The 12,667-nt window shown below is 37.5% G+C and overlaps 1 protein-coding gene across 5 annotated transcripts in view; it reads right to left on the reverse strand.

Moving 5' to 3' along the window:
* The window catches only part of rcan3 (regulator of calcineurin 3), a 50,929-nt gene that overhangs the window by 34,993 nt on the left and 3,269 nt on the right, over positions 1–12,667 (reverse strand). The gene's annotated exons all lie outside the window — the stretch shown is intronic.

Consider the following 12,667-nt stretch of genomic DNA (forward strand, 5'->3'; position numbering starts at 1 on the left):
GCATGCACATGCACATATATAACCAAACGCTTCTCTGCACAAGCACAACTCTAATAACTGCATGCAAATCTACAGTATACTGTATATTGTCTGTGTATTAAAAATGAACACAAAGACACGCGTTAGTATATGTTTACACACAAACACATGTACACATACACACATGCACTCCATCTCTTCACTGCCAACCTCTTATTACAACAGGCTACCTCACTTGGCCCAGCCAAACCAACTGTAGTGCCAGCGCCAATGCAGCTGCTGTAATCTAGGCCAAGCTATTTTTATAGCAAGCAGCCAAGTACAGGCCCAGGGAGCCAGAGGGAGACAGAGGGATGGGAGGATAAAAGAATGTCTACAGGGCAGAGAGACAGATCTACAGAGTGTAGGTGAGACAGCATGAGGGAGAAAAGAATAGCACAGAGAGGCAGAGCTGGTGTAGAGGGAATAAAAGTAGTGAGGGGCTGAGTGAAACAGAGTGAAAGAGAGCAAGGTCCTGCTGTGTGCAAAGTACAGCGTCAAAACCTGAAGATGAGCACACAACAGAAATGACGAAAACAAGTAGCCTCCATCAACACTGCTTCAAAGCCCCAAATGTTTTTTCTCTTTTTAATCTGGTGGTTTGAATTCTGCAATTGAGCTCAGAAAATTGAGGGGAGGATGATGAAGCTGCTGAAGTCATTCAGATGTGAAATATGCTGATAGACGAGAGTTTTACATGACTTCTGGCAATCAAACTTTAATTAACAGTGATAGGCACAACTCCCAAAGGTCAAATCTGACTGTAACTATTTTCTCCTAATTAACAGAAATGAGCCTGTTAACATGGGAAATCTGCACCTATGCAAACAGAATTTCAATATGTGCACTGCACTCCTGGGTAGGGTTCAGGTGTAAAAAAAAAGCTCATATCGTGTACTTACAATCAAGATTTAGCTAGATAAATCAAAATCTGATGACAGCTGCTGACAGATCAGCATTTTTGAAAGTTACTCTTAAATTATTCATTTTTCCCCTTAAAATGTATTGTCATTAAATATGTAGTGGTCATAGATTTGAAAGCACATTTGACATCTTGAAATTCTCTAATGTACCTATCTGGAGAATAGCCGTGCCAACATTAACCTGTGAGATAACGATACACCAAAGCAACAGCAATCCTGGCAAATTAGCTGATCTCAGCGCTAGCCGACATCAGCTGAAGGCTCAGCTGGCACTCTTATCCATATCCACTTCTACATTTTACATATGGAATGCTATTTAAACTCCTTCATAATTGACCACAATTGCTGTGCATCTGCAACCTCAACTCACCTAACCTAACCAATGCTGTGTCTACACATAACAGACTTAGCAAATAACCATTTTAAACTGTAAATCTATGGAAAAATGCTAAGATAACACAGTTTTACCAGCATAAAATAGTATTTTTGCATTAACAAGCTGATTCTCAAAGACCTACTCTATTACCCCCAAACTTGGCATGTGTTGGTATGGTGTACAGTGTGTCCTTAAAAATGTGAAGAATCCTATTTGCAATGGCTTCATTTTACAGCCTGACAATGATCCCAAACACACCACAATAAAAGCATATCTGGATAGAAAACCGCACAATGGATGGAACACTATCAGTAATGGATTGATCTTCCCAGAGCTCGGACATCAACATTATTGAAGCAGACAGTGCGGGATCATCTTGACAGAGAACACTACAAACGGCAGCCAACATCCAAAGAATAGCTCTGAATGTTGTTCAAGAAGCCCTGAGAACTATTCCTGAAGACTACGTAAAGAAATTACAAGAAAGCTTAGATAAAGGAGTTCGATTGGTGTTGAAGCTCGTTAGAATTGTTCAAATTCTATTTTTTCCTTATATATTGTATTTCCATGTATTTTTGCAGACGTTTTAATAAATCACTGCTCAAGATTTTTGCACCGACACTCTACAAATATCAATTTTCTGAATTGAGTGCTGCAGAACTATTATCAGTATTATCAGCTTGTTTGTTAACAACTTCCCATTCAATTGTTTCCCATTTAGCATATTTTGGGCATGTAGCTATGGATGGTGGTATTGTAGCATCTTAGACGCAACAGTTACCTGCTTTTATACATTAATACAATAGAAATAATCATTTTAACCGACTAAGGAAGGGCAGCAAATATTTATTTGTCTAGTCAACTGGTCACAGTCATTCCTAGTTTTATAGTTCGACTTAATAGCTTTTTATAGTTATCTATTAACCATGTTTTATTAAATACATTCTTTAGTGTGGTGCATTTCAATTCTAATAATGTGCAAATTTGTTAAGAAATGAAATTAAAAAAAAAGCTTTTTGCAAACTGCATAACAAATATGAGAACTGACTGCACAGTATGTTTTTGGTCCACAGCCCACATCTGGTGGGCCACCAGCAGCTGTTCAACATTTTAACCCCGTCCAGCAGCTTAGGAGCTGGAGAGATGAGCTGCCGTATAGCTCTGTGGGGAGGACAGAGACAGAGCGAGAGGAGGAGGAAACACAGAGTGACACGTGCCGATGGTTCCACTGATTGCTTTGAAATCAGGTCAAATCTTTGGATTGGGCTAGGCGGACTCGTTGACCCATATGCAGGCAACAACGCTGCTAAAGGAAACATAACAAAGGAGAAGAAGAAGAAGAAAGAACAGGGAGGGACCCGAGGCAGTTTCAAAGCTTTGAAGAAAACATTGTATTCTGAGAAATGGGTATCATTTTCCAAGGCAAGCAAACAAAGAGAAAGAAAGAAATCATAAGACTGTTCACCAGAGGATGGAAGAGCGTTCTATTCTTTCAGATCTAATTGAAAGCTATGGGATTCTAATGGCAGCTGAGATGGGCACAAGTGGTGCACTGGTGCAATGAGATTGTAGACTGAGCACACTAAATTTAAATAAAGTAGGAAATGTTTATGCTTAAGTTTAAGATCCATTTCACACAACCAAATAATTATCAAAGCAACAAATGCTCAAAAGCGTACAACAGAATGCCACAGTACAGCCAATAGGCAGCATGATGGAGACGGTGAAAAGTAGAACGAACAATGATGGGAACAGAAATGAACAAACAAAGCTAAATAAGGGACCAAAACAAAAGGAAACACAACAAAAACATACTCCACGACAAAACATCAGCAACAGCATCAATAATCCTTTTCTGTATACAGAAATCGTTTTAAATGCCGTTTGCTCCAACTCTCCTCCAACAATAATGCTTCAAAAGCAAACTCAGAGGGGAGCTGGTGGTTACATTAAGACAATGAAAAGTTATGCAAGCAAGTGAAAAAGTAAAAAAATCTAAAATATGGAGGATATAAACAAAGTCTTTAAAACTAGGCACAAGTAACCATCCTGGATATACAACACAGTGGATGCTTTCCATTATTATAATGTTATAACATCTTTTCATTTATTTCTCACTATCAGCTTTACTAAACTTCTTATTTATTTATGGGTTTGTTTCGGCTCGTTAATTTGACACATTCTTGCCTAAAAGCAATCGCCTTGTTCAATTTCACGGACTGCATGATTACTTTTGTTCCTCGTTCATAAGAGTCCGTTTATACTCTGCATCAGTTAAAAAGGCGCTCATACTCTATTGTTGTACTGAGACTGCTATTCTTGAAATCACCCACAGTACATTTCTGTTTTTAGACTGATTGAACCGCAAAATAATCTGGATTTAAATAGAATCGCAAGAGCATGACTAAGAACAAATAACACAATGTCTTACATAGCACAGTAAATCTTAGAGTGTCATAATCAAGCCTTGTGTAGTAGGCGAGGGCGGGGCGAGATGCGTGTGTGGAAGAAAAGCCATCATTTTCATCAAAGCAGCCACACATAAAACCAGTCATAATCGCACATCAAAGAGCTAAAAATTATTTCCACTAAGCTCTTTTGAAGGTGTGGGGGAGGCGGTGTACAAAACAGCAAAACAAGTCCATGATGAGGGTATATAAGGATGTAAGTAGATATATTTATGTTTGAGCTTTTGAAATATTACATCACAGATTTATGTAAGTGGCTTTGATTAGCTGTGGGATTTATTAAATCGCAGGGTAACTGAATGACATTTATGTGCTAAGATATTTTTAATGTGGCATTGGAGATATTACGATATTTTACCACTTGTCTCTCAAATTCAAATATAAACCTAACAAGTAAGATTAAATGAAAAAAAGAATAAAACGATAGTGCTAAAGAATTTCCACAAGTAATGAGCACAAAAAGTTACTTATTTTGTCCAATTAAAAGCGTCAACTAATCATATTTAGAACTTAAACATACAACCACGGTGTTAACAAGAATATTGTAACATTACACAATATTGTAAAAACTTTTAATGAATTAAATGTGTTTGCAGCCTCATGTTTTCTAATCAAACGTAATGATACAAATGTTTTAACAGGTCAGCATTAAATCTCCCTTCTACTTCATGCAACATGCCCAGCTCTGTTATTTACTTCAATTCTAACATGAAATAATGTTAAATTTCAAAAACATTAAAATGATTTAAAAAATAATAAGTTAATATCTGCTGCAGTTTGCTTTGATGGACTATTTTGCTTTCCTGGGGAATGTCATCTGCATCCCCTCTCTTAACCACATCTGTTAATGTGTCCACACAGATAAGGAGGCTGTGTTACAGTTACTAAGACCTACTAAGACCAGCATGAAACTTTTATAGTTTTGAGAGTTAGCAAAAATGTGAAAACGACTTTGTAATGTGTTCTACAGCATCTTGGACCACAAGTTTTAACTTGTGAATAATGCAGTGATCAGGTCAGTTTGAATCTTTTTACTCGGGAGTGTTGCTGCTCCTCTCTATCGACCCTTTTACAGCAGGCGCAACATCACAGCAAAGCCAACAAACATACTTTTTTCACAGATGCACTTCATAATTGCAGGATGTTGCAAACACCAGCTCTACTGCATACCCGCAATCCAGGAAGCTACAAGAAGGAGCTGAACAACTCACCTGTGTAGGGAATTCTGATGATGCGATCAGGCATGTGGTTGGCACACAGAGGGTCTCCTGATGCTCAGAAACTGATTCCTTTATTTTTTTTTAAATTTAAAAGTGCTTTTCCCTCTGAAGCATTGGTGTTTAGTGACTTAATTAAAAATTGGAACAGATCGGACCACTTACCCCCCCCAAATACATACTGCCATATCCACTATCACGGGATGGTGAGGATTGAGACTGAACACATTTGCAACAGCTTTTAAAAAAAATTCTTACTGTATTAACTGATGTAACTACTGTAAGAAAATAGATATTGCATAAGTACAAACACATTTTTCATTTTCATGAATAAATCTCAATATTGAATAATTGTAACAACCACCAGTGCCATATCTTTTTCTTTTTTTTTTAGCTTATTTTCAGTTTAATTATGAATTGACTAAAACTTTGACTCCAGTCTCTTTTATCTACAAGGCCACTGGATAGTCCTGAGAAAATAATTATTATTTATAATTATGATATAATTATTATTTAGTACTAAGTATTATTTATTTTTAAAAAATGGCAAACCTTGCTTTTTGTTTTGTCTCATCTAGTAGAGAACCAAAACCTTCGCCATCAGGAAGGAAATAAAGAGAAGGTTCTCCCAAAGTCCACCAATCTTCAAAGAATGAAAGATCACATCTTATCAAACAGTACATGCTGTCGGTGGAGCAGACATATGGTAACACAGAGCGAAAGTCATAAAATATCTGCGGCCCCCATCTTGTGAGGAAAAGCAACCCCACAGATCCCTTAGGCAAAACAATCCACCTCCCCAAACTTGTGAGAGAAAAGCCTGGAGTAGTGGAAGTGAAGGAGAAAGAAAGGCCCAAAGGCAGAAATAGATCCGCACGAAGACATGTGCCAAGCCTGACAGAGAGAGAAGAAACCAAACAGACAGGACATCTGGAAGGACCGCAGGATCGGCACAAAGAGTGTCCAAAAACAAGCTTCTGTAAAAGCCTGGAAGATTTCAAAGACGCTGCAGTTGTGAAGAACAAAGTTGTATAATAGGAAGTTGGGGAAAAACAAAAAGAGAGGAATGCTAAACTGGTTAGATGAATCCATGACCATTATGACAGGAAGATAGATAGCATACAAGCAAGAGAATGAGGAGAGCTGTCAGTTATATCCAAGTTACTCATAATCATACTAACAACAACATTTTGCACCTTTGTTCTTCACTGTTTCTCATCCCTCCATTTATACTGGGCTGTTAAAACACTCCAGTGGTCACCTCTGTTTTTTTCTTGACCACAGAAAGAAGAACAAAAATAGGAGATACTCCTCAGACGTGACACTTTGATATCTTTAGGAAGGAAAAGGGCAAAAAGAAAGAAGTGTTCAGAATTAACAAGGAGTCAGTGAAAGAAACTAGCACTACAAAGCAACCGCCTGTAGCAATGACCATTTTGACCACATTGGTGAAGAACAAAACATTTGTCTGTAGGTATCATATCTTGTGACAAAATCTCAACTGCAATAACTTCAGTAATAATATTTATTTCCATAGCTTGGTCATCCAATGGTCATCCAGTTCTCACAAAGAGTTTTGTACACCCAAGAGCGTCTCAACTATCAACAATTAGGTTTGTAGAGCTAAAACACCCATTACCATCAGCAGACAGCTGTATCATCTTAATCATAAAGGCTCCACTGAGACCAACCATTTTCAAGCCTCCTTCATAAGACTTCATCAAAAAGTTGATTACGGTGTCACCGCCTTTGTTGTCAAATCAACACTCAAATTATTTCACAACAATTTGACCCTGTTAAATGGTATTAGGGGAAAATGAGTCCCCAGTGTTTAACAAAACAGTTCAGCAAATTTAATTTCACTCAGAAAGGGAGCTGATCCATGTAAATATCAAACAGATCTTAATAAAACCACGTCTGAGAAGGGCTTAGGGAACTGTGTTTCTTTGTATAGAGGTTTGAGTGCATTTTACAGTGTTACAGAAGAGGTCATTATAGTTAACTAGAGAAAAAAAAACTAAAACTAGCTGTAAAAAAATTAAATTAACAACAAAAAACCCTAACTTTTGACAAAAAAATGTAACTAACTGAAGCAATTTTGTGAACTTGGAAAACAAACTAAAAATAAAAATATAGAGGTAATAATCTTAGTTTTAATATTTGTCAGTCTGGTAAAATTCTATTCACATTTGCCTAATGAGAGACTGATCAACATGTTTATTGAGACTTTGGTCGTCTATAAGACTGTGAGTTAAAATGTTCTGTGTTTTTAAAGTGACACCTGTACTGCTTTTAAACAAATCTTGCCTCTGACACAAGCCTGCCATAAAATAATAATTACAAAGAAAAAAAACTATCGCTGAAAGTAAGAAAAATTAAACGAAACATTTCCACACAATAAAAACTAAACTGAGACCAGAAACACTGCTCTGGAAACTAATTAAACTAAACAGAATTAAAGTCAAAAAGTCCAAAAAAATAATTAACTAATTAGAAAATACAAAATATTTCTGCGTGCAGCCTTTACAGGTTAGCCCATAAAACAGTTTAACAAGCTCACAGTGGATCATAACAATGCAATTTAATTAGTGGATATATTTGTTCTCATTTGCATTTTGGGCTTAAGTGATTGTCTTAGTAAATTCATGAAGGTGAAATATTAAAATAAAAGCAGTAAAATTAAAAATTTGATGGCTATGGCACTAAACTAGCAATGATAATCTGTTAATCTTAGATTAGGAAATATGTAATCAAATTATAATTACTAATCACCTTTTCTCATCTCCAATAGAGCTGGTGATTACAAAGGGTTTACAGCCAAAGATTTCTTTTTCTGTTTAATTTTTGTAAAAGCAACATCTCCTGATGACACAGTAAACCCTTCACAGACAGGATGGCTTACAGAAGACTTTCTCTCGCTCATATTTTCTAATCAGTCAAGCACATCAATGTAAGAGCCTAAGGGAAAATCTACTGGCAAATTAATGCAACTGTAATCAAACCTCTTAACCCCTAATGCTATTCATGTGTTCAAGCTCTAATTTAGCTCCATATTTGTCATTATGCACAAGCGAACAGGGATCCCTTGTCATTCCACAAAGCAGATGATTGAAGATTTTTTTGTCCTGGGCTTACATGCACACAAATATGTTTTCATCCAGATTTAAAACAACACCTCAAAGCTTTCAAACTAAAACCGGGTCAGCAGACTTTGTTTTAAGGATCAGAGCAGTGTTGAAATCTGCCAGAAGTTTGCACAATGATTTAGTACAGATACGGCCTAATTTTAAGCTTGTTGTTTTCTTTTTTCTTGTACTTATATGCCCATATTACACTGTGGACATTAGGGCAGTGCATATGCATAAACATAAGCAAAGCGTCAAACTACTTGTAGACACGTTCTTCTAAATACTCACCTGAATTTTAAATGTTTAAAAAGTTTTATTACTGATTAATTGAAACTTTTTCATTCATTTTCAGTCCAGTCCTTGCCCCTGACCATTTTCAAGTCCCTAACTCAAGGGCTAAACCAGTGCTATGTCAACAGACAACTTAGTAAAGAGCCGATTTTTAATTGTATTATTCAACAGCCTGTGATAAAAAAAACACAATTTGTTTCAATTTCATTATTTAAATGTACAAATGTACAAATGGAGCAAAAAATAATTAATGACAGCCCTATAAAAACTATCTACGGCAGATGAACAGCATCTAAAAGTCATTTCCTGACACAGAACCTGATAGATCCCACTGCTCCCTCAGTTTATTCAGCTAGTGTTGGTTGTTCTCTGAAGCTTCATGGAGAAATGGTCTCAGTGGAAGGGTGGGTGTGAAGAAGCCATTCTTATGGCAAAGAAACGGGGAGAAAAGGACGAGGTATGCCAAATACACAAGAACTGGACTGAAAATCAGTGGCAACGGGTCCTATTGAGTGATAAATTCAAATTTAGACCTGATTATTGAAGCAGCGTGGGATCATCTTGACAAAGCATAACAAAATTCAGCAAACATTTAAAGAAGAGCTTTGAATGTCCTTCAGGAAGCCTGGAGAATACTTAAAGAAATGACTTAAAGAAATGACAGGCGCTTGCCTAAGAGAGTTCAGGCTGTTCTGTAGAATAAAGATGGTCATATCAAATATCTGACTCTGATTCTAATAGAAATGTAAAAACTCTGTTTTTGCCTTACATACAGTGTTTGGATTTATGTTTGCATTAGTTTCAATAAATATCTCATCCTAAAACAAAAAGAAATTAAAAGACAGTATTATATGTACAATGCTGTACATGCAATAAAATGGTCTACTATTAGACAGGAAAACAAGCATGAGTGTATACACACACACACACACACACACACACACACACACACACACACACACACACACACAGTTTGAAAAGATGAGACTTTCTTTGAAAAAACTCCTTAATCACTTTGTTTCCTTGTTGGACTCCTTCATTAATGGAAGTTTACTGAGTGGTGACACCTGTTGTTCATGACAAGACTGCAGAGTGTGTAGTGCAACTCAAGTGCCAGTATAAATGGTTCAGAATCATCAAAGTTGCCACAAAAAAACAACACCTAATGCAGCAACCATAAACTAGCATTTAAGAAAAGGTATGTGTGTGTGTTCAGCTTTCTGTAGATACTAAAGTCTAAAAATGTCTAAAAGTGACTAAAACCTGTCACTGCAAAAGAAAACACTGTCATCTTTTCAAACACTTGAATGCATCACCAGCTCTGTTTAGCCAAATTATGCTTTCTGTTGTCATCTTAAATTGTTTTCCGCTTTCTTCCCTGTTACACACAAAAGCAAAACAAGCACACCAGGCCGCAGAATCACTCCAGTAGGGGTACCAGAATAATATCCAGGCCACAGCAGGAGTAGCGGGCCGGGGGCACTCACTCTCTCTTTACTGCATCGTGTTTGACCTTCAGCCTGCAAAGTACCCGCTCCCTCATGTTCACCCTTTGGGACCAACAGCCAAAAATAGACTGCAGTCTGATACATACAAACATATCACTACTATACACTTGCATGCACACTGTATGTATGTGTACTACATAAACACACATACTCACACTCACTTTACTTCACACTTTTCGAGTCCTGCACCCTACTATCTTTAGTCCCGATGGTTCAGCGGCACTCTGCACAAGGGTTGTCTTTCTTTATCCTCATATATATTTATGTGTGTGTGTGTGTGTGTGTGTGTGTGTGTGTGTGTGTTTGTGTGTGTGTGTGTATGTATACATACATACATATATTTATATATACATATAGTCATGAGTCACACTATCAAACACATTGCACTCAAGTGGGACAGAAAGTGTGAGAGGAGAGGAGTTTTACTTTTCACATACTTAGAGCACTACATCAATGCTATATTGCTAATGCATTGCTAAGAGGGTCAGCCTGGAAAATTTTGCACTAAAGATAAAGTGGTTACTAATAGTGGTTAACATGTTTTGCTGTGCCAACTGGATGGCCCCTTTGTATGAACAAAAACGAAGTTTCAACAAATTAGAAGCAATGCTCATGTTAGGGTTAAAGCGGGCCATAAAGCTCTGGAACATCATTCTGGCACCTTCAATTAATGAGTAATTAAATCTGATAAGTATTTTAATACATAATGAATATAAAGCAAGTTCATTTTTCATGTGCTGCAGCCTGATGCTCCTTCCAGCTGATGTCAGGGAGATACTCAGCAAATTAGAAAGTAATGTCACCCCACGGGTCTGCCTGCACATTCATACACGTCCCTTTTCCTTCCCCTCCTGCGTTCATGCTGCAGGCTTCAATAAAGCCAGGCTACAGAACAGGAGCAAGCATAAACGTTTCTTTTTTTGAGTGCAGATTTTTAATATCAGCAAACACAGAGATGTTTTTTGGAAATTGGAACACAATGTGTCCGTTAGCTAAAGGTGACATCTAAGACATGGAGAAAAAGGAGAGAAAAAATGAGAGATTATTTTCAGAGATGAATACTACTCAGCTAAATAAATACTTAAATAATGAATTAAACTGCAAATGCAACACTTGGAGCTCCATTTATGGTCCCTCAAGTTTATAAGTCTAATACTCAGTTACTTTTTGGCTTGACTCCGCCCCCATCGATGTCTAACACTAACATCTTTGGGGCTTCTAAATGCTCCACTATCATGTTCACAGCCTGCCACTAGAAGCTAATGTTTACTGTCCATCCGTTTTCTGCTGGGTAGGTACTGCAGTGCCGTGTGGCTCTTTCTGGCTTTGTTGCTGAGGACATGTGTTTACTGCAGCTCGAGATGAGAATAATTAGAGAGCTCTGGAGAGCTGAGACAAACTTCAGAGGCATCTCATAATTCACTGTGGGTAGGTTTGTATCAGTAGCCGAAAAAACATGTAACATTTAACCTGCTGTTAACATAATTATTTGGATATCTAACACGCATAATTTACATTAATCTTATAACAAAATTTGTTTGCCTGCAAGATAAGAACATTTTGTTTGGTGTTGCACTGCAGCTGCTACTTGCTTGATCGCACTGGTTATGGAGTGAGGAGTGCTCAGGCTGACAGAAGCAGAAGCAGCAATAAAAGCTTTGCTCGGTGCTGATTAGGCCTGATATACGCTAGGCACTATGGGGGACAGCTCATGACGGCTCCCCTGACCTTTGCCTTCATAAGCACAGAAACCCATTTGCCTTGTTACTTTGCCCACACTCCCTCACTCCTTGTACACACTTGCTTTCTGTGGGTGCTCTACAGCAGATAATGAATCATTTCAAAATTAGAAGCTGCTCTAAGAGCACATTGCAGCGTGAACACTAAGATGTTCTCTCTGACATTGAAAACTAGGAAATACCAAACTGGATCCTCTGTATGAACAACTGACAAAAAAGTCCTCTTTTGGAATATTTTTAAAACATATTAATTTAACAAATAAAGGTCACTTGCCTATAGCGTAAATGATGAATCTAACTTTATAAATGACACATGCAGAATGATAAAGAAAGGCCCATTAGGTATTTTAATTGACATGATGATATGAGTGCTATGCATGATCATTTAAATCATTAAGTGTATTAGTGCAGTCCTGTATTAATAATGACGCGTCATTTAAATTAGTAAATGAATAATAAAGCCGAGGATTAGTGGAGACATGAGCTGAGCCAGTCAGACCTTAGCTGATCTTCCTATAAAAACTAAAAAATCCAAACACTTTGGAGGCATCTCTCCATTTCAGCCGAAAGCTGGTCAGGAGCAAAAAATAGTGCAGATAAAAGAGGAAGTGTGCCACTAGGTTTTACTTACTTTTCACTAATGCAGAAGAAAGGAAAAAGGCTTTTACAGTGTGCTAAGAGCTTCTCATAAACATGGAGGCAAATGTTTCTCTGTCTCAGTAGCCATCTCTCCTCTCTAGAAGAGCACAGTGTGATTACAGCAACAGCCCATCCCTTCTACATGCAGGCCTTTGAGAACAGAAACAGAAGGTAATGTCGGAGCTGGGAGAAAGCCAAGAGCCCAAAGACACAAAAATGTAGGTTGCTATGTTCCTGCTGAATGTTGACAACACATTTAGATAAGTTTATAGCAGTTAGGCAAATGCTGAAATCTTCCAAATTTAACACGATTTACAGGTTGTGTGTGGTTGTGTGTGTAAAATTGAAAAAGCACAGCTA

This window comes from Aulonocara stuartgranti (assembly GCF_965226115.1).
Source record: "Aulonocara stuartgranti genome assembly, chromosome: 19".
Classification (NCBI taxonomy): Eukaryota; Metazoa; Chordata; class Actinopteri; order Cichliformes; family Cichlidae; genus Aulonocara; species Aulonocara stuartgranti.